This window comes from Salvia splendens, chromosome 21 (genome assembly GCF_004379255.2).
Source record: "Salvia splendens isolate huo1 chromosome 21, SspV2, whole genome shotgun sequence".
In the NCBI taxonomy this organism is placed as follows: Eukaryota; Viridiplantae; Streptophyta; class Magnoliopsida; order Lamiales; family Lamiaceae; genus Salvia; species Salvia splendens.
The window spans coordinates 532,875-557,516 of NC_056052.1; the positions used below are offsets into that span (position 1 = coordinate 532,875).

The window sequence follows — 24,642 nt, forward strand, 5'->3', positions numbered from 1 at the left end:
GCAGCGATGAAAATTATTTTATAGAAATCATATATTTTTAAATTTTGAATTTAAAATTTGAGAAAATAATTTGCATATGTATTTTTTGTGATGGAGGAAATTTTTGCACAAAATAATCACTTAAAATATGAAAAAATTTGATAATTTGTATAAATAATAATCCTTGCTTCCCCATTATGATTCCTAGTGTTTTTTTTTTTTTGTTCATATCTTATTAATGGTCCCAATTCAGTTTTTACTACTTTAACATTAGAACTCACATTCCATTAACTAATTTCACTTCAAGTTATATTATAAAATTAGGACACATATATCACTAATTTTTTCCTACTTATTTCTTTATATTTCTTAAAATTCTTATTGAAATTAAAATGAGACACATGTTAAATGACAGAGGAAGTAGTAAACGAAGAATTTTTAGGACTCCACCATACTACTCTCATACTACTCTAAATTCTTATTGAAATTAAAATGAGACACATGTTAAATGACAGAGGAAGTAGTAAACGAAGAATTTTTAGGACTCCACCATACTACTCTCATACTACTCTAAATTCTTATTGAAATTAAAATGAGACACATGTTAAATGACAGAGGAAGTAGTAAACGAAGAATTTTTAGGACTCCAACATACTACTCTCAAACTACTCTACTAATTAATACTACTACGTTTGGATGCAACAAAGTAAGCCTATCTAATAAGATAGGGCAGGCATATACCCACCAACCATCAACTACTAATTAAAACTGCGGTACATTCGAGATTTACAAAGCAATGATTCATGAATCTATGGAGAGTGGTGACAATTCTCTTTTGAGAAAAAATTATACACGTATTCAAAAATAGAAACATTAGACACGACTTGAGTTTTAATGCATAATTGGTAACGTAAATGAAAAAAAATGATAAAGTAAGAAAGAGGAAAAGAAAAATGAGTAAAGTAAGAAAGAGGAAGAGAACAGGTAGTGAAAGTAGAGTTACTGGATTGTGGGGTCTATGGCCTAAAATAGAAAGATTCTAAAGTTTCAATTTCTAAAGAACGACCCAAAATGAAAATAGTTGTTATTCTAAAACTTGTTATATTTCACTTTTTATCATATTTAGTAATGGACTTCATATTCTATTAACTTATTCTTATTCATATTTTATTATAAAAATGTGACAATATTTAAGGGACGGACGGAGTACATAAGAAGAAATCATAATCGAAGTATACTAAACGAACATCGGAAATTGTACCGTATAGTGCATGTTGGTAAACCATTACTCTAGCTAATGTTTTAAGACCACATCTCAAATTCCAAACTTCTAGCTTACACTGACAAATGTTGTAAATTTAATATTCTTTGGAGCCCATCTGGTGGAGGTTTCCGATTAGCGGGAGCTTTGGTGGAGACGGAGGCAGCCTTCTCCGAGACTTTGGAGAATGACTCCGGCACCATTTGTGGAGGAAGAAGAGGAAGCGAGATGTGAAGATTAGCACAGAGAGGGAAACCATTTTTGGTTTGGAGAGACTAATGCGTAAGGAGAAGTCAACTAAAATTAATAATTTGATTAGGAAGTCCACTGAAAATATCTTGATATTTTTCGAAATCGAATTAGCCTTGTCATATATGGTGTTCCATAATTATGTTTAATTTTCCACGCTATGAAATTAACAATTTCAAATTAATACATTAAATAATTCAAATAAAAAATTTTAAATAACAAAATTAGAAAATTTCTTTGATGAGACCTTGGAGTTAGCCGTAAACTAATTTTTTATGAGTATAAAATTGAATTGTGAAATTATTTTAGTTAGAGGGGTGACTATAATTATCACATGATTATCTGTATAGGATTAAGCTATGAGAATCAATATCAAACCAAACACAATGCATATTTAATTATGAAATATAATCTTGCAATCCAAACAATTACTATATGTATATTAGATCATGTTCGCAATAAACGGAATGACCTAACAAGCACGTGGAGTAGCTACAATAAGCAAATGATCCTTTCTATGGATTGTGATTTCATTAGATTCATTCACATCTAATTCATCCATTTTCGCTCTATTAGGCAATCCGAAATCAAACTTGTGGACCAGCTTGGCTAGCGCTAGCTCAACCACTGCCATCACGAACGTAACACCGGGGCATCCCCTTCGGCCTGCCTCAAATGGGATCAACTCAAAATGCATACCTCTATAGTCTATACTCGACTCAAGGAACCTCTCCGGGCGAAATTCCTCGGGTTTTTCCCAAAATGATGGGTCCCGAGAAATTGCCCAAACATTGATCATCACACACGTACCAGATGCAACATCGTAGCCCAATACTTTTGCATCTTGAGTTAATTCACGAGGGACTAGCAATGGGACTGGTGTATGCAATCTTAGACTCTCTGTTAAGGGTGTTTCCCTTAACAAGCACCGGCGGCGAGTTTCGCTCGGCGGTGGAGATAAATTTCTGGTGGCCAACAGGCTCGGCGGACGATGGCGGAGTTTCTGTGCGCGGGAGTCGCTCCCGTCGGGCAGATAACTCGGCGATTGATAGAATACTCCGGCGTCCAATTAGGATCGGCGGAGGGAATCCAAAATTAGGATTGGAAAACACACGTTATCTTTGGGAGAGAAAATATTTCATTAATTCATTGAATGAATAAAAAGGATAATAGTCTATCCTATTTATAATGCTACTGACTTAATGAACAAGAAAACAAAGATATAGAAAAAGATATGCTAAATCCCTATAATATCTAAACTAAATAATAATAGAATAATAGAGGTTCGTATCAACTCCCCCACGGTTAAAATCCACCTTGTCCTCAAGGTGGGAACCACGAAGCAAAAAGGAGAGTTGAAAGAGAAGCTTCGGCAAGGCAACTCCTCCTGGATCAAACACACACCGAACAAATGAACTTCTCTCTTCTTCACTTCCATAAAAAATCAACAAATGAGACCCAACTTTGTCGGTAAAATTCCTTGTCAAATCGAAAAGCTTGTCCACGCCTCCCAGAATGCCCAAGCATGGCATGTCATTACTCGGAGGGATCAACCTTGCATCTTTGTCGAGCGATGTTGATCGATGATCCATACTTGGAACATCACCGACATTCAAATCCACATAGACACAAGCAATTACGGGCAATTCGGTGTAAGCACCATCTCCTTTCTTGCCCCAACAATTTCCAACAACATTTTTGGATAACACTTGAACAACATTGAGCGAGGCGATTATCTTCTCCACTTCACCAATAGAACCATCATCCTCTTTATCTTCTAGCAATGTCTCCTCCTTTTCACCAATCTTCTTATCATATACCCCACCGAGCACTTGCGGTGGCTCATTGTCGTTCTTGATAATCCCTTTGTTCTTGACGAACTTTTCAGGGGACTCGTTGTTTGGAACATCAAGAGGAGCACCATCATTGTGAACATCGATAATGTCATTGGGAACATCTTCACCGAATACTATCGTGGGAGTATTATCAGTTTTCTCTTCGGCTAAATTCTCATCTTGAATGTTCTCCTCAAACTCCTCCCCATCATCCGCATAACAGAGAATGCGTTGTTTACATACATGTCCCATCACCCATTTCTCGGGACAGTGCCAGCAGAGACCCAACCTGGACCGTTCTGACTTCTCCGCCTGGGAGACCCGAATTAGCGGCAGGCGTGGCTGCTCCGGAGTTTGACTGGTCACACGTGCGGGCTGACTGTATATGTCCAGCGTTGGCTTTTCGGTGAAGTAGCGGGGCTGGTGGGAGGTGGGCTGGACTCGCGCTCTCACCTCCTCCCGAGGGCGAGGTCGGTCCCAGCACGTCTCCGAGCGTCGGGGCCAGTCAACGGTCGGGTAGCTGCGGTCCTGCTGTTGCGCCGGTGAGTCCCAACAGGTAGGTCGGCGCTTAGGCGGTGATAGCGAGTACATATCTAGCTCGTAGGATAAAGAATGCTGATATGCAGTGGTCCGACGGGTCCATGGTGGGTCCCAGCAAGTGGGTTGTCTCCGACGGTTCCAGGGTGATTCTGTATCAGGCCACGACGGCGGACGGAGTACTTCCGCCCGGCTGCTCGGAGGGTCCCAACAGGTTACACGACGAGGTTGGACCGGCTGGTAGGGACAGAATGGCTGTGTGGCTTGAGAGAAGTCGTATTGACGACGACGATAACCGGCGTAGTCGTATGACATGTCGACGGGCTGAAGCGTGGTTGTGGTAGATGATGATCGTGTGACTTCGACGCGGCACACGGGAATCCTTCCCGTCGGGCGTTGCAGAAGTAGTGTTGTCCGGCGGCTAGGGCTCGGCGGACAGGCGGGACTCGACAACCAAAGCAGTTGCTGTGCGCGGAATGTTTTCCGTCGGGCAGCCGTGTAGCTTCGGTTCGAGATGGTGGGAGGGTGAGATCACGATGAAAGCACCAATTGTTAAGGGTGTTTCCCTTAACAAGCACCGGCGGCGAGTTTCGCTCGGCGGTGGAGATAAATTTCTGGTGGCCAACAGGCTCGGCGGACGATGGCGGAGTTTCTGTGCGCGGGAGTCGCTCCCGTCGGGCAGATAACTCGGCGATTGATAGAATACTCCGGCGTCCAATTAGGATCGGCGGAGGGAATCCAAAATTAGGATTGGAAAACACACGTTATCTTTGGGAGAGAAAATATTTCATTAATTGATTGAATGAATAAAAAGGATAATAGTCTATCCTATTTATAATGCTACTGACTTAATGAACAAGAAAACAAAGATATAGAAAAAGATATGCTAAATCCCTATAATATCTAAACTAAATAATAATAGAATAATAGAGGTTCGTATCACTCTCCTTCAACACAGCCTTTAGATAAGGCATTTTCTCCAAGTCTTGCTCATCAATTTCTTCCTTGCTTCTGACTACTTCTCTCACTTCATTTTTGTAAAGTTTTAATGGTTGACGGATTTCTTATGAGCTCTATGATCGCCCATTCAAGAGCAGTAAATGTAGTATCAGTTCCAGCAGCAAACATATCCTATAAATATAGTATCAGTTCCCGTATCAAAAATAATTTAGGAAAATGAAGAAGTCTGCAAAGCGAAAACATTAGTACTCCACTAATAATAGATTGATATACTCCATCCGTCCCATAGAAATAGGTCATTTGGTATTGGCAAGGGTTTTCATGCATAATTGATAAAGTTAGAGTTAATGATAAAAAGTAGTTGAAATTGTGTAATGGATAGTGGGGCCCATAAATAATAAAGTAAAAGAGAAGAAAAAACAGTTGTCATAAATGAATATGAACTATTTGTATGAGACGGACGAAAAATGAAATATGGTCTATTTCTATGGGACGAGGTAGTATTACTTTTTACTCAAATATATATACCATAAAAATGTTCCATTATCGCCACAAATGACTATTGACAATACAATGTAGTTTTTACTCCATTCGTCCCTTATAATTTGTCACTATTTGACTTGACACGGATTCTAAGAATGTAATAGAAAGTGAGTTGAAAAAGTTAATGACATGTGGATCCTACTTTTATATGTTAGTTTTATCATAAAATGTGAGTGAGAATGAATTAGCGGAACGTGAGATCCATTACCAAAAATTATAAAAGTGAAAAGTGATAAATTTTTAAGGAACGGATGAAAATATAAATAAATGACAAATTTCAGGGATAGGGGGAGTACTATTTTTGTCATTAGTTAATTCAACCTGTAACTCCCAAATTTACTTTAAACTCTAAACTCTTACTAATTGATTTACATAAATCACGTTAAATATTTTTTTCTGTTTATCAAGTTATAAGAGAAGTATTGTTACCATGATAATAGCTTTGATAGTGTGATCTTCAACAGGGGAGCGAGTGGCATTTTCTCTCTGGAAATCGAGCAATATATCGACAAAATCCAAGTCAACACCATCACCCTCTGTCCTCTCTCTAACCCTATGCTCTTGAATCACAGCCTCCAGAAACTCATCAAATGCTTTAGCCACTCTCTCAATTCTCCCATCCACACCATCAAACTTTCTAGTCCAACTCAGCCATGGAATGTACAACCCCCATGATACGTAGAATATCTCTACGAATATCCCAAAATCTCTCTTATTTAGTTTAGTATTGATTTAGCATATCTTTCCATATATTCTTAGTATCTTTATTTCTTATTCCCTAAGTGAGAGTAGTCTTATAAATAGGAGATATTGTATTCTTCTATTGCAATCAAAAAATATGAAATTAGCTTTTTAGCTTTTATCGTATTTTATCTTTTTGCAATCCTAAATCTTGGTTTGATCGACCGGCAAAGCTCCGGCGACTGCCTTTTATCGTGTTAAGGGAACTTCACCCTTAACAATTGGTGCTTTCATCTTCGCAACTCATGGCTCATACCAACGAGGAATTCCTTTTGTCTTCCGTATGTGACCGGGTAATGACTTTCTGCAACAAATTAAACAAGAGATTGCACAAGTTTGATGAACAGCAACATTCCCATCATCAATGCGAAATCACTCAGCCCGTGCAGCCATTTCTTCCCTACCTGCCAGCGCAGCCACACATCTTCCACAGCGCCGACCAGCCATGGCAGCAGACGTACCAATTTGGTGTGCCCTCGTGGGAGGAACCAATGCTGCACAGCCAGCCTTCAGGCCAGAACACACAACCTTGGCAGCAACCACCCGATCCGCCGGATTGGCAACGCAACACACAGCGGCAGCCCTACGGTTCCCATGATTTTGGAGCCACAGACCTCGTCGCGCACGGCCACACGGTGGCTGCCGTTTTCAGTGCAGAGACCTACACTATCCCGGTGACTGTGGCGCCGCCATGCACTTTGCTCACCGACCAGCAGACCCACCTCAACGAATATACCCAGTCACACACCTCCTGCAATATAGTTGATTGGTACAATCGTTCAGCTCTCTTACATGGGCAACCAAATCATAACCCTAATTTTGGAGGGTTTCCGCCGCATCAGTTTCAGCGGCCACAACACGAGCCTAATTGTCAGCCATCGTGCTGGGACCCGCCAAAATACCAGCTACCGCAGGGATATCCACCCAATGATCAGCACCCTGCTCACCAAACCTCTTGGTGGGAGTCGCCGGGAAATCGCGTACATATGGGGTTCGCACAGTATGGACAACCACCCTTTACCAATACGGAATCTTTAAACGGGCCGCCGACGCAGTACACAACCTCGAATTTTGGGCAGTCGCTCTACTCTTCAGACATGCCTCTGCAAAATCCTTACGCGGGATATCACTCGGGGCTGCCTGAATACCAGTCCACGCCGACCCCGTACCAGCCACCGATGGATGTAGAGGACGTTATTAAACCTCAGCACGAAAATGAGTTCAACCCCGAACCACTTTTGAAACAAATTGTGGAGATACCCAAGTCAACTAGAATTGATGGTTCGGTGAGGATGCTATACACGGAGCAAGGTACCACCCAACAGTGCCTCGACAAGGCTCGTGAGATGAAGCCAACAAGGGATATACAATCTTCTGGTTTGGGAGAAAAAACCTTGCCTTCTGAGAACTACATCCCTGGTAATGTTGTTATTGAAGGCATTCAAAAGCAATTAGAAAGTGGAAGCCAGAGCATACTTTCTGCGAATGAGACTTGTGTTTTGTTGAACGAGGACACAGATGAGTGTATTGAGGATGCAAAGGATGATCACTCAGATGTGAAAAATTTCTTCAAATACACTAAGGGTGAAGGAAAACAATTGTTCCGCGAGCTGGACAGAGAGAGCGAGTGGCAAGTTACACGGGATTTGCATGGTGGTGATGTTGCACGAATGAATCATCGACCAACATTGCTCGACGGTGATGCACGGTTGATCCCGCCGCGCAATGACACGCTATATTTGAGTGTTCTCGGACGTGCTGACAAGCTATCCATTTTAACGCTGAATTTTGATAATCACATTGGTCCTCCTTTGATGATTTTTGATAGGGATGAGGAAGGGAGACGCTTCCCTATTCGGTGTGCGTTTGATCCAGGAGGGAATAGCTCGCCAAAGCTTTTGTTCGTGAAGCTCTTCATTGTGTCGTGGTTCCCACCTTGAGGACAAGGTGAATTTTAACCGAGGGGGAGTTTATACGTAGAATATCTCTACGAATATCCCCAAATCTCTCTTATTTAGTTTAGTATTGATTTAGCATATCTTTCCATATATTCTTAGTATCTTTATTTCTTATTCCCTAAGTCAGAGTAGTCTTATAAATAGGAGATATTGTATTCTTCTATTGCAATCAAGAAATATGAAATTATCTTTTTAGCTTTTATCGTATTTTATCTTTTTGCAATCCTAAATCTTGGTTTGATCGACCGGCAAAGCTCCGGCGACTGCCTTTTATCGTGTTAAGGGAACTTCACCCTTAACACCCCCAACAGCGTAGCCATTTCGGTTAACATCTCCTTGAAATCTCTCCCCAAACCGTACTTCTTCCCCAACGCCACCCTACAAATCACATCACTCGTCATTGACGTCATGACATCGCTCAAGTTCACGGGCTTTGAAGAAGCACCCAATTTTCTGATCTTCTCTTCCTCCCTCACGCCGCGATAAGATTGAACCCTTTTGTTACTAAGCAGATGAAGCACGCATATGCTGCGGATCTGCCGCCAGTACTCTCCACACGGCGCAAACGCCATGTCCCGGTTGTTGTAGAACAGCCGGCGGGGGATACTGAGTTGGGGCCGGTTTGAGAAGATCAGGTCCTGCTTTTTCATGATCTCACGAGCTGCCTCAGCCGAGGAGGCGATGAGAACAGGAACCTTTCCGAAGTGGAGCAGCATGAGTGGGCCGTGGCGGCGGGAGAGTAACTGGAGAGATCTATGGGGGGCTTGAGCCCAGCTGGTGGAGGTTTCCGATTAGCGGGAGCTTTGGTGGAGACGGAGGCAGGCGTTTCGAATGGCGGCGGCGCCATTTGTGGAGGAAGAAGATGAAGAGAGATGTGGAAAGTAGCACAACCAAGAAATGTGAGATGGAAACCATTTTTGGTTGATGGAGAAAAACAAGTGTGTAATAAGGATTTGAATAGAGATTTGTAAATATATTTGTTGGACCACTGAATCTCATCTCTCTGATCATCAAGCTCGTTTCAATTGGAGGATTCAATACAAAAATTATCTTTTAAGATAACATGCATGAGACGGGTAGTCAGCCAGCCACAAACTAATATGTGAATTGCAAGCGAAATCGACAACCAATGGCTACTACATTCCAATAAAACAAAATGAATGGCTGCTACATATATTATTTGGACAACAAAAAGGAAAAACGTTAAATCACTCAACGAACATGGCAACGAGATGAAAAAAGATATATTCCGCTAGGAGAGTGATGGCTCGGCGAATTTTTGATGGTGATAAATGCAAGTAAAAATACGGATCACGACACAGAGAATTTACGTGGTTCGATTTACTGAGGTAAATCTACGTCCACGGGAAGAAAAGAGGGCAGAGTTGTATTGCTTGATCTGTTTTCTACAGCTTACAATACAGACTTGCTATTTTATATTTGATCTCTAGAGAGCGAGAGAGTCTAACCCTATCTATCTGATCTAGGTTCTATTTATACATTGAACCAAGATCGTGGCATGCAGCACCATTTACTAGGTAGTGGATGTCGTGGAGATCGTGGCGATCTTGCATGGGTCCACTATCCTGCATGAGTTAATGACTGCTTGACACCACTAAATAGATCGTGGGTGTAGTGGAGGTCGTGGAGGTTCTGCATGAGTCCACTATCTCCCAGTTCGGTCGAATACTGAGACCGAACTGCTGAACTATTGCCGAGCAGCTTTTGCCGATCTGAGAGTAGAGCTTGAATGGTCGGCTTTTACCGAGCTGTAGGCTGGGGCCAAACTCTTTGGTAATGCCGAACTGATACTCTTCCTTGGGCTTTGGGCTGATGGGCTGTCACTGCTATTGGGCTTGTTTAGTCCGTACTCCATCACTACCCCCCCCCGAAAAGCGAAGTGAATCACTTCGGCGAAGCGAGTCACTTCGGCATTCTGGATAAAGGTGCGGGGTAAGTTGATGTTTGTCCTCGGTCTTATGAAGTAAACTCTTCTTTGACCGGACTTGGTCCTTGGTCTTATGAAGTAAACATCTTTGACCGGAATCGTCTTTAGTCTGATGAAATAAACATCTTTGACCGGACTCGTCTTTGGTCTGATGAAATAAACATCTTTGACCGGACTCGTCTTTGGTTTGATGAAATAAACATCTTTGTCCGGACTCGTCTTTGGTCTGATGAAATAAACATCTTTGACCGGACTCGTCTTTGGTCTGATGAAATAAACATCTTTGACCGGACTCGTCTTTGGTTTGATGAAATAAACATCTTTGTCCGGACTCGTCTTTGGTCTGATGAAATAAACATCTTTGACCGGACTCGTCTTTGGTCTGATGAAATAAACATCTTTGACCGGACTCGTCTTTGGTCTGATGAAATAAACATCTTTGACCAGACTTGGTTTGTGTCCTAATTTGGCGAGTTTTGTCGCTCGGATCGGACTTTCCGTTGTCCTAATTTGGGGATCGGACTTTCCCTTGTCCTAATTCGGCGAGTTTTATCGCGTGGATCGGACTTTCCCTTGTCCTAATTCAGGCAAGTTTTATCGCGTGAATCGGACTTTTGTTGCAGTTCGTTTCAGACGGAGTGCTTGATTCTTAAGCTGAATTGTGGTCTTGTATCCTCTTTAGAAGCTTGGACTTCACAATCGTTAGCTTGCAGCTCGTTTCGGACGAACTGCTTGTTTAAGCTGAATTGTGGTCTTGTATCCTCTTTAGAAGCTTGGGCTCACAATCGTTAGCTTGCAGCTCGTTTCAGACGAACTGCTTGTTTAAGCTGAATTGCGGTCTTGTATCTTCTTTAGAAGCTTTGACTTCACAATCGTTGGCTTATTGCAGCTCGTTTCAGACGAACTGCTTGTTTAAGCTGAATTGTGGTCTTGTATCTTCTTTAGAAGCTTTGACTTCACAATCGTTGGCTTATTGCAGCTCGTTTCAGACGAACTGCTTGTTTAAGCTGAATTGTGGTCTTGTATCCTCTTTAGAAGCTTGGACTCACAATCGTTAGCTTGCAGCTCGTTTCAGACGAACTGCTTGTTTAAGCTGAATTGTGGTCTTGTATCCTCTTTAGAAGCTTTGACTCACAATCGTTAGCTTGCAGCTCGTTTCAGACGAACTGCTTGTTTAAGCTGAATTGTGGTCTTGTATCCTCTTTAGAAGCTTTGACTCACAATCGTTGGCTTGTATATGTTCTAAGAAGGGGATCAGCCTTCGAAGAACAAGATACCTCAGTAACATTTGTAAGAGACGACACGCACATAGACAGACAAAACGCACACAGACAAAACGCACATAGACAAATAAAAAAGACAAGCACAAAGACTGACTGACCGGACTATCTCTTACAAATGGAACTTTTTGAGGGTTGGGAATGTGCCATGTTCGGGGTACCTGTTCTCCTGACATGTGAGTTAATTTGCAAGACCCTTTGCCGAGGACTTCTGACACCCGATACAGACCTTCCCATGTGGGTTCGAGCTTGCCCAGCTTTTCTGCTCGGCTTACTTCGCTGTTTCTCAAGACGAGATCTCCCACTTGAAATTGCAGCTTCTTCACCCTTTGGTTGTAATACCGGGCTACTTGCTCCTTGTACTTGGCTGCTTTTATGCATGCCAATTCTCTTCTTTCTTCGGCAAGATCTAGCTCGGCTCTCAGTCCGTCGTCATTCATTTCTGCTGAGAAATTTAGAGTTCGGGGACTGGGTATGCCGATCTCCACCGGAATCACGGCTTCAGTGCCGTACACAAGACTGTACGGAGTTTCACCGTTGGAGGTTGTGGGTGTAGTTCGGTAGGACCATAGGACTTGAGGGAGATTTTCTACCCAGTCCTTTGGCTTGTTCTAACCGAGCTTTTAACCCTTTCACCAGGATACGATTTGTTACCTCCGTTTGTCCGTTTGCTTGTGGATGAGAGACCGAAGTGAACCGCTGTTGAATATTCAGCTCTTGGCACCAATTCTTGAACGTCTTGTCGGTGAACTGAGTCCCGTTATCCGAAATGAGGATGTGGGGTATGCCAAATCGGCACACTATGTTCTTCCAGACGAAATCCAATGCCTTCGAGCTCGTTATCGTAGCTAATGGTTCAGCTTCCACCCACTTCGTAAAGTAGTCCACGGCAACGATAAGGAATTTCATTTGCCGAGGAGCTTGAGGAAGTGGTCCCACTATGTTTATGCCCCATTGCATAAAAGGCCAAGGGCTTTGCATAGTGGATAGATCGGTCTGCGGCATCCTTGGGATATTTGCATGGATTTGGCACTTCGGGCATGTCTTGATGAGCTGCACTGCCTCTTGTACCATGGTTGGCCAATAATATCCCCATCTCAGAACTTTTTTAGCTAAAGCTCTGGCTCCGATGTGGCTACCGCACGATCCTTCATGAACTTCTCTGAGGATGTAGTCCGTCTCTTCCGGCCCTACGCACCGCAATAACGGCTGGAGGTAAGACTTTCTAAAGAGGACTCCTTCATGAAGTTCGTACCGAAGTGCTCGGCACGTGATCTTCCGAGCTTCTCTCTTATCCTCGGGCAATTGTCCTTGATCCAGATACTGCAAGATCGGCGTCATCCAGTTCGGCGAGCTGGATACTGAATGTACCTCGGCTTCATCAATGCTTCGATGCATTAATTCTTCCGCCTTTGAGCTCGGATCTGAGGCCAACTTACTTAAAGTATCTGCTCGGCTATTTTCCGCTCTGGGAATGCGGATTATCCGAAAATAGGAGAAACTTCGGCTGATGCTTTGCGCTTTGTCCAAATACTTCTTCATTCTCTCGTCACGAGCTTCACTTGTACCCAACATGTGATTCACTATGACTTGTGAATCACAATGGATTTTGAGAGACTTGATACATAGACTTTGCGCTAGCTTGAGTCCGGCAAGGAGGGCTTCGTATTCGGCTTCGTTATTAGTGGTTGGGAATGAGAACCGAAGTGAATAGGTTACCTCGTGTCCATCGGGAGCGATAAGCAGAATACCAGCTCCACTTCCCGTTTTATTCGAAGCTCCATCTACGAATCCGCTCCAGCAGTCCGGCGGCTTTTCTTCAGATTCCAAGGGCTGTGCTAGTTCGGCATTGGCAGAATTTTTCTGTTCGGCAATGACAGGGATTGCTTGATCGAACTTGGCCTCTGCAAGAAAATCTGCCAAGGCTTGTCCCTTGATGGCTTTTCGAGGTAGGTACTCGATTGAGTGTTCTCCCAGCTCTATGGCCCATTTGGCGATTCCGCCTGATGCTTCTGGCTTGGTCAAAACTTGCCGAAGAGGCAGATCGGTTAAGACGCATACCTTGTGAGCATAGAAGTATGGCCGCAGTCTCCTTGCTGCATTTACTAACGCCAGAGCAATTTTTTCCAGAGGTTGATACCTTGTTTCTGGACCTCTTAATGCTCGGCTTGTAAAGTAGATGGGAAACTGCTTTAGGCCTTCTTCTCGTACAAGCACCGCGCTAATGGTTTGATCAGATGCCGCTAAGTATAAGAAAATCACTTCGGCATCTGTTGGAGCAGAGAGAATTGGAAGCTCGGCTAAATAACTTTTGAGCTCGTCAAAAGCCTTTTTCTGCTCTATGACTTCAGAGACGATTTAGTCTTCTCGGCAGGGAGAGCGTCAATAGTTAGGATTACTCCATCATATTGCGGCTCGTTATCGTCTTCGGGATCCCGTTGCCTTTTCGGATCCTGAGGAGCGCAGTTCGCACCTCCCTGCTTTTTGTTCCTTTTCGGCTGCTTGCTTTGGTATTTTTTTAACGTCCCTGCTTTCACAAGGGCATCAATACCTGCAGCCAAATGTTGGCACTCCTCGGTATCGTGACCGTAGTCTTGATGGAAGGAGCAATATTGATCCTGAGGTCGGCGCGCGGCCGATTTCGTCATCCGCCTTGGCTTTTCGAACATATCGGAATGTAGTTCGAAAATTTCCGCTCTTGACTTGTTTAAGGGTACGAACTGAGCGGGCGGCTTCTCAGGATTGAGACGTGGTCCCAATCTGCCTTGTACCGGTGCCCTTTGAATTCTTTCAAAAGGAGTTCGGCGAGGAAGCCTCTGGTCGCTATGATCGGGCTTCTTTTCGTCTCCTCTAGATGAGCTGTCTAAAGACCGTTTTCGACGGTCTGCCTCATCGGCACGGGCGAACTGGTCCGCAATGTCCCACATCTCTTGAGCTGTTTGCGGACTGCATTCCACGAGCTTTCTGTAGAGAGCTCCGGGCAGGATTCCATTTTGGAATGCCGAAATGACAAGTAGATCATTGAGATCATCTACTTGTAGGCATTCCTTGTGGAATCTCGTCAAAAAGTCGCTGATCTTTTCGTCGTGACCTTGACGTATAGAAAGCAGCTGAGCCGAAGTGATCCGGGCTTCCGCTTTCTGAAAGAACCTCCTGTGGAAAGCATCCATTAGATCTCGGTAGGATCTAATGCTGCCTTGAGGAAGGCTGTCGAACCACCTTCTGGCGTTCCCGATGAGCAGCTCGGGGAACAGCTTGCACATATGGACCTCATTGAGACCCTGGTTCGCCATATTATATTGATAGCGTCCCAGGAAGTCATGAGGATCCACCAACCCGTCATAAGTCATTGACGGTGTCCGGTAGTTCCGCGGCAAAGGAGTTCGGGTGATATCGTCCGAGAACGGAGTCTTTAATGCTCCGTACATGGCGAACCCGACATCTCTTCGGTACGGAGGAGATGGAGTTCTCCTGTGGTTCCGGTACCGAGGAGGAACAGGAACATGTCGGGGTTGAGGATTCTTTCTCCTGGAAGACACGTCACTACTGCGGTAGTGACTTTCATGTCTGGATGAGGAGGGAGAATCCGCCGTTGTCTTCTCCGGCTGTTGGCTCTTCTGCAGGAAGGTTAAGAACTCCTCCTGCTTCTCGGCCAAGAACAGCTTGACAGCTTCATTCAAATCAGGCTGCTGGGAAGACTCGGTGTGTGGACCTTTTGAGCGGCTTGTTCCTTCATCGTGAAAACTGGAAGTAGATGTCTCCCGAGGCTGTTTTCCGGACCTGCGGGCTGGACTAGCTTCCTCACGGTTATCACGAACGGTATTATGGGTGTTATGTGATCTGGTATGCATTTTTTTGGGGTGGAAAAAGGGTCAAAAATTCGCTTTATCACAGATTTGGTTCTCTGTTTCCCACAGACGGCGCCAGTGATGGCTCGGCGAATTTTTGATGGTGATAAATGCAAGTAAAAATACGGATCACGACACAGAGAATTTACGTGGTTCGATTTACTGAGGTAAATCTACGTCCACGGGAAGAAAAGAGGGCAGAGTTGTATTGCTTGATCTGTTTTCTACAGCTTACAATACAGACTTGCTATTTTATATTTGATCTCTAGAGAGCGAGAGAGTCTAACCCTATCTATCTGATCTAGGTTCTATTTATACATTGAACCAAGATCGTGGCATGCAGCACCATTTACTAGGTAGTGGATGTCGTGGAGATCGTGGCGATCTTGCATGGGTCCACTATCCTGCATGAGTTAATGACTGCTTGACACCACTAAATAGATCGTGGGTGTAGTGGAGGTCGTGGAGGTTCTGCATGAGTCCACTATCTCCCAGTTCGGTCGAATACTGAGACCGAACTGCTGAACTATTGCCAAGCAGCTTTTGCCGATCTGAGAGTAGAGCTTGAATGGTCGGCTTTTACCGAGCTGTAGGCTGGGGCCGAACTCTTTGGTAATGCCGAACTGATACTCTTCCTTGGGCTTTGGGCTGATGGGCTGTCACTGCTATTGGGCTTGTTTAGTCCGTACTCCATCAGAGAGTTTAAAGTGATTACAGTAGGATAATTCCTGTCGAGAAAGAAAACTTTGAGAACAAATTACGAAAATGCAGTAATTGCAGAGGAAATCTACTCCCTCCATTCCTTGTTAATTGAGGCGTTTTTAAGAATAGTGTGCTAAGTGGATGGTGTATAAAGATAAGAGAGGTATTGAAGTTCGGTTTTCAGTTTATCGGTTTCGGTTTTTGGAGTTCGGTTCGGTTTGGATTTTGAACTAAATTCGATTTTTCGGTGTTTGTTCGGTTTTGGCAAAAATCCGTCCAAAACTGGACCACTATCGCATGGCTATTAGAACTAATGCCAATCCGTCCAAAAAAATTACCACAATTTTCTTTTTGGCCTATTTATAAAAGAAATAAAAAACTATCGCTCTCTATTTATTAGTGGAATTCGTAAAAGCAAAACAGGCGGATATTGAAATTTATTTTGTGAAAATTATATATTCTGAATTTTGAATTTGAAATTTTGAGAAAATAATTTGCACTTTTTATTTTATGGCGTACATTTTTGCACAAAATAACCACTTATATTTTTTTAAAAAAAAACTTGATAATTTGTATAAACAATAAAAGAAAAATTAAGATTTTTTTTTTGCTGTGGTATAATGTGATAGAGAGATCAAGTTTTTTTTTGCCTTAATGGTTGTTTTATGGAGCAGTAAAATAATCTACATCAGTGAGAGAGTGTATTTACTATATTTGGGCTTACTAACTTTTATTCTCCAATAAAAAACAGCTCCATTCAAGAATAAGTGAATAAAAGCTCCATAGTTTTGCTCTAATTAGTGAATGTGAAGTTAGAAATAGTGCTGCAGATGTTGTGTTTTGCTAATTGGAAGCAAATTCATCCTCATGACTAAATTTATCCATATTTTTCGATTTGGATGGGCCTAGTTTTGTAACCCAATAAAATTTTTGGGTTGGCCATTTTTTATCTTGATGGTCTTAATTTTGTAAGACCAATATAATTTTCGATAGGCCCAATTTAATTGTCTGTATTTGGTTTGTGGTCTCTGACTAGACATGAAAATATTAATACAAGCATGAGCTAAATGCTTGTATAGATGCTATGGCGGCCTACAAAAAGACTTAATTCAAAAAATCATCAATACAAGTAATAACTTGATTACAAAGTCCACTGAAACTATTTTGACATTTTAAGAAATAGGGTTAGGCTTTATTTTATATGGATGAGTTCAGTGTTCCATAATTGATGTTTAATTTACCATGGCCCAATCTGAAATTAATAATTTTAAATTAAAATGAAAAACTACATAATGAAAAATATATCAAGTGTTGATATATATATATATATATACATATATATATATATATATATATGATTGTATTCAAATCCTTTTTCCATATTTTCTCCTATTTCCTTCTTGATCTCAGCCCCACGATTTTGTCATCCGACGGTTAGATTGATGCCACGTGTCATTTAATAATGCAGATTTTCAGTTAAATAATGCACACCGACTAATAATGCACCGTTATAGTGTAATAATGCAGATTTTCAGTTGAATAATGCACACCGACTAATAATGCACCATTATTGTGTAACAATGCAGATCATCTAGACCGTTGATAAATGAGATCTAACGGTCCAGATTAAGAAGGAACTTAAATCTAAGGGGAGAAAAGGAGTTTAACACTACCCTATATATATATATATATATATATATATATATATAGAGAGAGAGAGAGAGAGAGAGAGAGGTGTGATCAAATACAAACTCTCTATAGTACAAACTATACAAACTGATGTCAACGGAGTGTACAAATTCTGTCACCGGGGGCTGATGTCAACAGGAACTGATGTCAACGGAGTGTACAAATTATGTCAACGGGGGACTGATGTCAATGGAGTGTACAAATTCTGTCAACGGGGGCTGATGTCAATAGGGCGTACAAATTATGTCAACGAGGGTGTACAAATTCTGATTGTTCGATGTCAACGGAGTGTACAAATTTGTAGGAAATGTTGACATTAGAAAAATCTCTTATATTAACCGTTGATTAATTGTATTAAGTGAGTAGGATTAAAGTTTGTATAGTTTGTATTATAGAGGGTTTGTAGTTTATCACACCCCTATATATATATATATATATATATATATATATATATATATATGGTCTTAATCTATCAAAAAAAGCCCTTAAGTATAGAAATACAGACCAATTAGGGACCGTAAGATATGGAAATGAATGGCCATGATCTGGATTTGTCAACAATTTCTGTGGGTCATAATATGATTTATCTATGTCATGAAAGGGTAATTTAGGTATAGAAAATATAAGCAACCGCCCTTCCGTTAATTAAGACCGGATTAATTGGGATAAGTTGAAAAAAAGTGCTAATAACGGTATGTCATGCTTAGTGCGAATTAAGGTCATACGAAATCATGTCATAATAATACTATAAATAAGTCATGGTTGTAACAGTACTAAAAGTTAAAAAAGAACAAGTACACAAATAAGTGTTCATAAAATTAGGTCATGCTAAATACGGACTAAGGTCATAACAATTATATGTCATACTAAACCCATAGTTACGTCATACATAGTACATTCGAAAACATTTATGAACACTGACTAATTCAGAATCGGTTAGTGGATAGATGATGGAGCAAAATTATAGGAAATACTAAAACTAACGACCTAATGTAATTTACATAATTAACCTTTTAAGATTATAAGTGATTAAAATATTAATATCTACCCAATAAATCTAGCCGTTAATTAATTTAATCTTAAGATTAGATTGGCTAATCCAATGGACATAAAACCGTCTGCATTTCTTGGTTTAAGCCAATACTTGTTTTGATCAAATACATATATATATATATATATATATATATGGAGATGATCAAAATAAGTATGTGTTTAAATCCAGAAATGCAGACCAAATCTCAGCCCTAGGATTAGATGATCTAATGGTCAATAATTAACCAAAAACACGGAAGGTCATAATTAAGCAATTTTAGGTCATATTATAATATTTGGATTTAATGTCATACTAAGATCGTTTTAGGTCATGCTTTGTTAGCATGACCTACAAATTACCTAATTATGACCTAAAAGTGCCCTAATTATGATATTGTTCTGCGTTTCAGTATTTAAATCCAGTTTTGCATAGATCAAAACCCTATATATATATATATATATATATATATATATATATGATTGTGATCAATACCGAACCACTCTTAAACCTTAAACGCCGAACAACATCATTATATGATAACATGAAGTTCATTATAATGAACTAATAACAAACATATAATGAACTTCAGATTTCTAAATTATGCATGACGATGTCATTGTTTTTAAATCTTAGAATTCCCCATAATGAACTACAAATAAAGTTGTAATGAACTCCGCATTATTATATAATGATGTATTTGGTGTTTAGTGTTTAAAACTAGTTTGGTATATAATACAACCATATATATGATTTTAGGGTCATGTTAAAATACAAACTCTTTATAATACAAACTATACTAACTTTAATCCTACTCACTTAATACAATTAATCAACGGTTAATATAAGAGATTTTTCTAATGTCAACATTTTGACATCGAAAAATCAGAATTTGGACACCCCCGTCGACAGAATTTGTGCACTCCGTACATCCCCCGGTGACATAATTTGTACATTCCATTGACATCGACCCCCGGTGACAGAATTTGTACAGTCCGTTGACATCGACCCTTGATGACATAATTTATACACTCCGGTGACATAATTTGTACACTCCGGTGACATAGTTTGTAGTTTGTATCAAAGATAGGGGGTTTGCATTTGATCACACCTCTATATATATATATATATATATATATATAGGGATGTGATCATATGATAACACATATTTATGGTGATAACCATATAACTAAATCTCCACCACACATTTTTAAAATATGTGGTCTAGATTTATTCTAACAAAACTATCATTTTATCAAATAAAACTATCATATTTCGGATATATTAAGGGCAAAATTGTCATTTCGTTATAAAATTGGGCGGGTAAAAAGAAAACGTGAATTAAACGCTGCATTCAATTTCTCTCACACTCAAACCCTCCGAATCGCATTTCAAACCCTGGCTTCTACAGTTTCGAAGGAAAAATCATCCAAATTCTGGAATATGTCGAAGTAAAACGCTCAAGCATCATCGAAGGAAGGCTGGATGAAGTTTATTACTTATTTAACTTTTGTTTTTGCTCGATTTTATCATTTTGCCAGAGATTCTCATTTTTTTAGATTCTATAGTTTTTTAGTGTAGATTTAGAGTTACATATGACAGCATGATGAATTTACTTCATACTTGATTTTGTATCATCAATTCATACCTTATTCCATGATGAATTATTGTTTTAAATTATAAAATGATAGTTTCAGGGGATAAAATGATAGTTTCAAATGATAAAATGATACCAGGGATAGAAATCAGCTGCTTCTACTAATGTATTGAATTTCATACCAATCATTGGCTTCAAAGCATCATCACAAACATGAATGTACATACCTACAAATCAGTAAAACTATCATTTTATCAACTCAGAGTATCATTCTATCCGGCAAAACTATCATTGTATGCAGTAAACCTAACATTTATAAGCCAAAAGTATCATGTTAACACATAATCGGCAATGCATAATATAATTACATAATATCATGAACTGATTTGTTGCCCAGTTTACGAATGCCAAAACCAACTGAACGAGCATAATGTTCATTGAAATCAGCTGCTTCTACTAATGTATTGAACTTCATACCAATCATTGGCTTCAAAGCCTCATCACAAACAGGAATGTACATATCTACAAATCAATAAAACTATCATTTTATCAACTCAGAGTATTATTCTATCCGGCAAAACTATCATTTTATCAACTCAGAGTATCATTCTATCCGGCAAAACTATCATTGTATGCAAGAATGTACATACCTACAAATCAATAAAACTATCATTTTATCAACTCAGAGTATCATTCTATCCGGCAAAACTATCATTTTATCAACTCATAGTATCATTCTATCCGGCAAACTATCATTTTATCAACTTAGAGTATCATTCTATCCGGCAAAACTATTATTTTATCAACTCAGAGTATCATTCTATCCGGCAAAACTATCATTCTATGTAGTAAACCTAACATTTATAAGCCAAACGTATCATGTTAACACATAATCGGCAATGCATAATATGTCATTTTGTCAGGTTAAAGTATCATTTTATCAACTTATATGCAAAATTGAAAACATCTTCCTGGTCACAATTATGCGAGAAATATGGAAACAAAATCTGGAGATTATGGAATAATGAACCAAATCCGAAGAAAATCTGGAGCCTATGTAAATAAAATAGGCGAGAAATATGGAAACAAAATCGCTGAGAAGAGAGAATCGAACTGAGAGAGTGTGAAAGAATGGAGCGAAATTCAGAAATTAAATGAGGAAAATGACATATTTACCCTCTACGCCTTTTTTATGAAGTAAATCTAAGTTTGAATCTCAGCCACAAGATTAGAAAATATGTGTGGTTCAGATTTGGTTATAGAGTTATTACGTGATTTGGGGGTTATCATATGATTACAACTCATATATATGTATATATATATATATATATATGGTTTTGATCTATGCAAAACTAGATTTAAATACAGAAACGCAGAACAATATCATACGTAGGACACTTTTAGGTCATAGTTACTTAATTTTTAGGTCATGCTTTGTAGGTCATGCTAACAAAGCATGACCTAAAATGATCTTAGCATGCCATTAAACCCAAATATTATAATATGACCTAAAATTGCTTAATTATGACCTTCCGTATTTTTGGTTAATTATTGGCTATTAGATCATCTAATCCTAGGGCCAAGATTTGGGCTGCATTTCTGGATTTAAATGCATTTTTATTTTGATCATCTTTATATATATATATATATATATATATATATATATATATATATATATATAGTGAGAGAGGTGTGATCAAATACAAACTCTCTAAAATACAAACTATACAAACTATGTCACCGGAGTGTACAAATTCTATCACCGGAGTGTACAAATTATGTCAACGGACTGTACAAATTCTGTCACCGGGGGTCGATGTCAACGAAATGTACAAATTATGTCACCGGGGGATGTACGGAGTGTACAAATTCTGTCGACGGGGGTGTCCAAATTCTGATTTTTCGATGTCAAAATGTTGACATTAGAAAAATCTCTTATATTAACTGTTGATTAATTGTATTAAGTGAGTATGATTAAAGTTTGTATAGTTTGTATTTTAGAGAGTTTGTATTTTATCACACCCCTATATATATATATATTATATAATATATATATATATATTATATATATATATATATATTATATATATATATATATATATATAGGGTGCTGTTAGGTTGAGATAATTTAGCTAAATTGAGAAATGAGATGCAATCTCAGCCACTAATCCACAAGATTTGTGAAATGTCAACAGCTATCACATTATGTCAACACGGGGGTATAAGTGTCATTTCGTGTTTTAATGTGTCGGATTTTTGACATGGCTTGTATGTCTAGTTGACATGACTTATAATTGTTGTTGACATGGTTTCTATGTGCAGTTGACATGGTTGTATGTGTAGTTGACATGGCTTGTAACACAGTTGACATGGCTTGTACGTGTAGTTGACACGATATGTACCGTAGTTGACATGACATGTATGTGCCGTTGACACGATATGCACCCTAGTTGACATAGTGTCACCAGCTGACTAGTTTTATTGGGATTGATGTTTTGAGAGAGGAATAAAGTAAACTGAATCAAAATCTAAATCAATTCAATTCAATTCAATTCAGATGCTCTCACAATCAACAAATAAACACACACACACAGAGTAATATTTTATTGAAGAACAACAATTCAAGCAGGAACGAAATTCCCAGTCCAAACAATATCCTTGAGCGCCGGTCTCAGCTCTTTGCTGCAGAACTGGTTGTACTGCAACGTATCACCGCTCGACTTCTTCACCTCCACCACCACAACCGACGGCTCCACCGAGAATATATCTGCCGCGATCCCCAGCTTCCCCTTCCTCCCAGTCACAGATCCGGAGCGGCTGAGGAAAGAATCGTCGAATGGGCATCGGATTGCGGCAAATCCGGAGAGGTTGAGGAAGGAATCGTCGAATTGGTGTCGGATTCCGGCGAATCGCGACCGGATCTAGGCTATCTGCTCGAGGCGTCGGACGACGAGCTAGGGATTCCTCCTCCGGCGGCGTCTCCGGTGATTTCATACAAATCCAGAGAGATGTGATATGAGTCAGAAGAAAATATTTCGCCGACCATAACAATCTCCCCCGCCCTGCCTATACAACTCTATATATACAATGGATCCTCGCGAAACCCCCATCCAGATCATACAACCGCTCGACGATTCATCTGAATCGCTCTTCCGCCGCCGCGGCTGCTTCAGCTTCCCCTGCTTCGATCGGAACCCCGCGGGCCCCACGTGGTGGCAGAGGATACACGCCGCGGAGATCTCTTCCAGCGGCAGCTCCTTGTGGCTTCGCGGCGTGGGCGCGGTGATGAAGATCCGCGAATGGTCGGAGCTGGTCGCCGACTCTAGGTGGAAGACGTTCATCCGGAGGTTCAATCGGCATAAATTGTATCCTTTCATAATAAATTTACCATTATACCCTTTCATAATAAATTAATCTAAAAATATTTTTTGTGTGGCAAAATCTGGACCACTCATTTAATAAAAATGAGTGGCTGATGTTGCATCTCATTTCTCAATTAGCCTAAAAAATCTCAATTGATCATTGACCTATATATATATATATATATATATATATATATATATATTAAGTAAACATATACATTGTGAAAGAAAGATTAAGTCATGATTATAGCTTTGATAGTGTCATCTTCAATAGGTGAGCGACTTGCATTCTCTCTCTGCAAATCCAGAATATGTCCACAAAATCCAACACACCACCATCTCCCTCTCTCCTCTCCCTAACACTATGTTCTTGAATCACAACCTCAAAATATTTATTAATCTTCTTAACCACTCTCACAATCCTCTCATCCACACCATCAAGCCTTCTAGTCCAACTCATCCATGGAATGTACTCCCACAAAGGTACAACCCCGACCAGCGCCACCATCTCCATAAGCCACTCATTGAAATCACTCCCCACGCCATACTTCTTCCCCAACGCCACCCTACAAATCACATCATTCGTCATAGACGTCATGAGGTCTCTCAAGTTCACGGGCTTTGAAGAAGCACCCAATTTCCTGATCTTGTCAACCATGAGGGAAGTCTCTTCCTCCCTCACGCTGCGATAGGACTGAACCCTTTTGTTGCTCAGAATATGAAGCACGCATATGCTGCGAATCTGCCGCCAGTACTCTCCATACGGAGCTAACGCCACATTCCGGTTGTTGTAGAACAGCCTTCCCGGGATGCTCAACTGGGGTCTGTTTGAGAAGATTAGGTCCTGGGTTTTCATGATCTCACGCGCCGCCTCGGCCGAGGAGGCGATGACGACGGGGACCTTGCCGAAGTGGAGCAGCATGAGAGGGCCGTAGCGGCGGGAGAGTGATTGGAGGGATCTGTGGGGGGCTGGTTTCCAATTAGCGGGAGCTTTGGTGGAGACGGAGGCAGACGTTTCTTAGACCCCGGAGAATCGCTGCGGAGCCATTTGTGGAGGAAGATGGAAGTGGAGAGTAGCACGGCCAACAAATGTGAGAGGGAAACCATTTTTGCACTGATTGTG

General features: G+C 40.6%; 2 pseudogenes; both read right to left on the reverse strand.

The window, feature by feature from the left end:
* Positions 1 to 1,961: 1,961 nt before the first annotated feature.
* LOC121783820 lies at positions 1,962 to 24,642 on the reverse strand (annotated as a pseudogene).
* LOC121783821 lies at positions 8,204 to 8,993 on the reverse strand (annotated as a pseudogene).